General features: G+C 38.9%; 1 pseudogene; it reads right to left on the minus strand.

Moving 5' to 3' along the window:
• Window positions 1-4,624: 4,624 nt before the first annotated feature.
• Window positions 4,625-5,589, minus strand: LOC123938877 (annotated as a pseudogene).
• Window positions 5,590-6,640: the final 1,051 nt, after the last annotated feature.

Here is a 6,640-nt window from a genome sequence, read left to right on the forward strand (position 1 = left end):
TGTACCCCTGGGGATAAAAATCCATTATATGTTTTTTTAAACAAAAAAAAAAAAAAAGAAAGGATGAATACCCAACTTTTGTAGCAACATTGACGAGAGTGGAAGTGATTATGCTGAGTGAAATAAGTCAAGCAGAGAGAGTCAAGTATCATATGATTTCACTTAAGTGTGGAGCATAACAAATGACATGGAGGACATTGGGAGACGGAGAGGAGAAGGAAGTTGAGGGAAATTGGAAGGGGAGATGAGCCATAAGAGTCTATGGACTCTGAAAAACAACCTGAGGGTTATGAAGGGGCGGGGCTGGGAGGTTGGGGGAACCAGGGGGTGGGTAATAGGGAGGGCACGTATTGCATGGAGCACTGGGTGTTGTGCAAAAACAATGAATACTGTTACACTGAAAAAATAAATAAATAAATTAAAAAAATAAGAATTATGTCCTGTCCTTCTGTATCTCTGACTGCAGTCTTTAGTTTAAAATCTAATTTATCTGATATGAGAATCGCTACTCCGGCCTTCTTTTGAGGTCCATTGGCATGAATGATGCTTCTCCTTCCCTTCACTTTCAGTCTGGGTGCTAATTTATGTTCAAAATGGGTCTCTTGTAGACAACATATGGATGGGTCCTGTCATTTTATCTAATCTGCAACCCTGTGTCATTTTATGGGCGCATTTTGGCCATTCACATTGAGAGTGATTATTGAGAGATCGCGTTTTTATTGACATCGTGTTACCTTTGAAGTCTTTCTGTCTGTAGATTGTCTCTATGTTTCTGTTCAATGATATTTTTAAGATTTTTTCTCTTTTATAGGACCCCCCTTAATATTTCCTGCATTTTTGGCTTCGTGGTTGCATGGTCTTTTAAGCATTTCCAGTCTTGGAAACTCTTTATATCTCCATCCATTTTGAATTTCAGTGTTGCTGGATAAAGTATTCTTGGTTGCATGTTCTTCTCATTTAGAACTCTGAATATATTTTGCCAGTCCTTCCACGCTTGGCAGGTCTCTGGGGTCAGGTCTGAAATTATTTTAATGCTCCTTCCTCTGTATGTAAGGAGCTTCTTTGTCCTAGCTGCTTTTAAGAGGGTCTGTCTAGAATTGTAATTCTTCATTTTAACTATCAGGTATCGTGAGGACGTTCGATAATCTAAAATCTTGGGGGGAAAAATTTCTGCTCCTAGTACATGAACACTGTTTCCATTTGTGAGATTGGGAAAATTTTCATAGACAACTTCTTCCACTATATCTTCTACACTTCTTCCTTTTCCTCCCCTTCAGGGATTCCAATAATTCTGACGCTGGAACATTTCATGGCATCATTTATTTCCCTGATTCTGTTTTGATGGCTTCTTAGCTGTTTGTTCCAGGGTTCCTCCTGATCCTTTCTCTCTATCTGTTTGTCCTCCAGATCACTAATTCTATCTTCTGTCTCAGTTACCCTAGCTTTTATAGAATTTAGATTTGATTGGAACACATTTGGAGCATTTTGAACATCATCCCTGGTGGCTTTCAGTTCTGCCCTAATCAATTCTGTTTGGTCATCCATGGCTTTCTCCAACCTAGCTATTGCCTGGAGAATTGTTAGCCTTATTTCCCTTTCTGACATATTGTCTATGTCGATAGCCATTAGCTCTGTTGCAGAAGGTCCATCCTCTGTATTTTCTTCTGTTGGGCATTCCTCCTCCTAGTCATTTTGGTAAGAGATGACTGAACAGATGCACATGGATATATTGATTGTGGTGCAGTCAAGGTGCACCCTGGAACGCTTCTGTGCAATCAGAATTTCCCACCCAAATGAGAGAAAAAAGAAAAGAAAAAGAAATAGAGGAAAAATAGAAAAGAGAGAGAGAGACTGAGACAGGAGAAAAGGGAAGATAAAAGAGAAGGCTCAGCCCAAATGGGCTCTGAGTTAAGATTCATGAAGTATACAAACAAAAACAGTCAAACCAAAAGACTGATAAAAGTATATAAACAAACAAAAAAAAGGATATGACAAGAGAAAAATATATATATATATAAGCAAAAAAAGGAAGAACCTCGTCAAAAAGAACCCCAAGTATAAGATTTATATACTATCAGGACAAACACAAATACACAGAAACACTGGTGGAAGGAAAAGATGGGAAAGTGCTTATAAATTCTCAGTGTGGGCGAGGAAGGTTATTTTGATTCTACCTGGATGTATCTTGGTGTCTTTGTTAAGGGACTCAGTTTTCCTAAGATACAGGGGGATTAAAAATTGGTTTACCTATAGGGGTAACATTGACTGGGGAAAGGGGATTACCTTGAAGTTTAACTCTATATGTATAGTAGAAAATAAAAATTAAAAAAGAATAAACTAGACTAAAATAAAGTAAATTTAAAAAAAAAAGTAAAATTTAAAAAAAAAAATTTTACATTTTTAAAAATAGAAAAGCAAAAGAAAACACCGGTGTATGTATCAAAAAGTTCAGGTTAGAAGGTTATTAAGGAATTTGATGTACTGGACATCTCACTGTGATGGTAAATAGGTTAAAAAATTATCTATATGTGTAAAAAAAAAGGAGTTAAAAATAAAAGTTGTATTTATGAAGTAGTGGTGGTTGTTCTCTTGTCATCTTCTTTTTTTTTTTCTTCCTTCCTGGTTGGTTTTCTTGGGGAGGGGTCTGCCACGTGTGTTTTCTGTCAACGATGTTCCCTGAGTTAGGTCCTCCCGCCCCCCTCAATGGGGCTGGCTCTTAGGAAACCTTTTTTTTTTTTTTAGGCTTGTTCTCCGGAGGTTTTTATGTTTGTTCATCTGTTTTCTCTCGCCTTCACAGCTTTTGATCCTTTTTGGAAGTTTAGAGGAGAGCAAACTGCACCCAGACCTCCCTCTCAGAGAGAAGCCTCAGAATGCTCTGCAGAGCTGCTGGTAGAGTAGGTTCTGACTCACGGTCCCTGGGGATGCAGGATCTCCTCCTTGTACCCAATTACCACGGCAGTGGCGGCTGTCTGGGCAGCCCCAGAACACCAGAGAGGTTCCAAGCAGCGATTACACACTGAGATTTTCCCGCTGGCCTGCACTGGGAATGCTTGGTGCTTCTGGGTGCCAAAGCCCCCAGCTAGCACCTGTGAGCTCCTCTCCCAGGGGAGGGTCTGGAACGCGCGCATTTCAGGGATGCCATCTGGGGAGGCACCCAGCCCCTTACAGGAGCCTGACCCCACACGTTCTCGGGTGCGCTGGTGGCTCAGGCACACCAGCGGCGCAGGGACCGAGACTTGCTTTCTCTGCCACACTCTCTCTGGCTCAGCGCCAGGGGAGGCTGTCCTGAGCCCGGGGACTTAAGCCCCTCTCCCTAACTGCCCCAATTCCCACAATTTTGCCTGCGATGCTTTGCTCTTTTTTTTTTTTTTTTTTGAGTGCTTTCTACTAGACTCCAAGCTATTTCTGGTCCCAAGATGCAGGACACTCTCGTATTGGGGTATTACTTTCCAATCGGTTGCCTCTGGTGGCTCCCTCCCCCTTTTGTTTATCTTCCAATATCAGCCAATGTTCCCACTCTGCTTTACCTGCCCACTGGCATCTTCTGCTCCTGTAGAGATCCAGACATGTATAATTCTGACCTCAGGCTGATTTCTTGGGTGATCAAAGTTCTTTGGTAGGTGATCAGCTCACTTTAGGGTACAGGTTGAAATGGTGCCTCCTCCTATTCCCTGCCATCTTGACTCAACTATTTGTTATTTTTTATTGTAGTATAAGATCTTTTTTGAATAAATTAAGGACTGAATATTTGATGATCTTCCTCTTCTTGTTTGTATATTAAGCTAAATACTTTAAATATGAGCTCTAATACCACCTTATGCTGGAAAGCTTCCCTAAGACCTCCTTGTTAAGGTTAATATTTTTCCCATAATACCTTCTACCACAATGTACTAATGATTTTGGAGAAGTAATGGCCACAGGATATCTTCAGGTTTAGAACCTAAGAACAATATTGCCCTAGTTAAACACAGGCCATAAACAATGAATCTTGGAATACTTCATCAAAAACTAATGATGAATTTTATGGTTACTTACATAACACAATACATTTTTTTTTTTAAAACCAGACCAGTAACTGAATTGTGGAAGTATTGATCAGCCATGGTAACTAGCGCATGATTTCCAAGCTTTGTCACACTGCCACCATGCTGCAAGGACAAATTTTAAAATAATCAAAATTCTGATCCTTTATGTTTTATTCTTAAGTAAGTTCAAATTTATGGAAGGTTAGTATGAATAATAATAGTACAATTAACACTCCTATCACCTTTTGCCTAGATTCTCCTATAAGTTTATACTCCATTTGGTTTATCACCTCTCTCTCCATCTCTCTTTCATCAGTTGTACACCTTATGATCTTTGTTTCTAAATATTTTATCACTTACTTCTTAATAATATGAATATTGAGAAAAATACAACATGAATACAATACAATTGTACAAGCACTTTGAATGCAGAAGTGTAAAAAGGAAGAACTTTCCAGTACAGGGACATAATGCTTTCAAAAGTGACAAAGAGATGATGACACATTATGTTATAAGAATCTGAAGAAAAATATTGCCAAAAGTCCTAAAGTTTTGATTTGTAGAGTGAAGGGGGAAAAACACATTAGTACAAATATTCCCTACTTCATAGTTTCCTGTAGGACAGATCCCACATTCAACAATATTTTTAGGGCCCTTGTTACATCCTTATTCCTAAGACTATAAATTAAAGGATTTAGAACAGGAGTGAATATAGTGTAAAAGACAGATACAATCATGTCCTTCTTTGGGGTGTGATAGGAGGTGGGAAGCATGTAGGTATAGACAGCAGCACCATAGAAGAGGATGACTACCATCATGTGGGAAGAACAAGTGGCAAAGGCCTTCTTCCATCCCTCTGCTGAGTTCATCCTCAGCAGATGGTGATGAGGATGAAAGAATAGGAGCTTGAAATGATTGTCACAGGGATGAGGAGCATGAGAACACAGCACAGGTACATGAGGGTCTCATAGAGGGAAGTGTCTGAGCAGGAAAGCTTCATTACAGCAGGGACCTCACAGAAGAAATGATGGATCTCCCGGGATCTACAGAAGGGGAAGGTCATGCTGACGGGTGTGAGCATAAATCCATCCACAGATCCTAGAAACCAGGAAGAAGACACCAAGAGGAGACACACCCTATAGTTCATGAGGATAGGATAACGGAGTGGATGGCAGATGGCCACATAGCGGTCATAGGCCATGGCAGCTAGAAGGAAAAATTCTGAACCTCCTAGTGTCAGATAGAGAAACATCTGCAACCCACATTCAGGGGCTGAGATCTTATTCACTCCTGTGACCTGGTCCATGAGCATCTTGGGCACAGTGACAGAAATGTACATCACATCCATGAGAGACAATTGGGTGATAAAAAAGTACATGGGGTTATGAAGGTGAACATCACAGTGTATCAGAAGGATCAGGATGGTGTTTCCAGACAAGGCCATCAGGAAAACTACAAAAATCACCACACAAAGGAGATCTGGGTACTTGGATTGAATGAAGAGTCCCACTAGGTCAAAATCTGATCGTCCAGTATAGTTGGCCACCCAAGTTGTATTCTCCATTGGATCACCTAGAAGAACTATGGAGTTGACAGATCACTCATGGGATATGACCACCCAAAATAACTGTGTGTGTGTGTGTGTGTGTGTGTGTGTATGCACATATGCACGTGAGCACGTGTGCATGTTTACACATAGCAACCTGGGTGCCAATAAGGGAAAGTTCCAAGGACCTGTAAATTTTTAGATTATAAATTACCTATAATTGACCAAATTTATTAGAAATCTAAGAATTCACAACTATGGTTCAAAGATATCAATACTTAGTCATTCCACCTCTGGGTATACATTTTCCCCCAAGGAAAGCAAAAGAGTATATGCACCCTTACTTTTATTTTTTTTCAAATCTCCAGATGATATTCCTTTTTTAAGTTGTATTTAAATTCAAATTATTTAACATATGGTGTAATATTAATTTCAAGTGTAGAATACAGTGATTCAACATTTTCGTATAACAGCTGGTACTCATCATATATGCACTCTTCATCCCTATAATCTGTTTAACCCATCCCGTCAGCCACCTGCATTCTCATAACCACCAGTTTGTTCTCTATAGTTAAGAGCCTGTTTCTTGGTTTGTCTCTCTCTCTCTCTTCTTTTTTCCCCCTTTACTCATTTGCTTTGTTCCTTAAATTCCACATATGACTGAAATCACACTATATTTCTCTTTCTCTGATTTATTTCACTTAACATAATACTCTCTAGCTCCATCCATGTCATTGCAAATGGCAAGATTTCATTCTTATGGCCTGAATAATATTTCATTGTGTATTTTTATTGTATATTTTTATATACACCCATATGTTTATTGCAATGTTATTTACAATAGACAAGATATGGAAACAACATCAGTGGTAAGGAAGGAATGGTGTGTAAATATTATTATATATTATATTATATATTATATTATACCATTATATATTATATTATATATATATATATAATATTATACCATTATCATAGTGGATTGAGATTCTTCCCCTTTTTACAACACAGTTGGACCCACAAGTGTATTATAAGTGAAATAAGTCAAACTGAGAAAGACAAATATTAC

Source organism: Meles meles, chromosome 3 (assembly GCF_922984935.1).
Source record: "Meles meles chromosome 3, mMelMel3.1 paternal haplotype, whole genome shotgun sequence".
Classification (NCBI taxonomy): Eukaryota; Metazoa; Chordata; class Mammalia; order Carnivora; family Mustelidae; genus Meles; species Meles meles.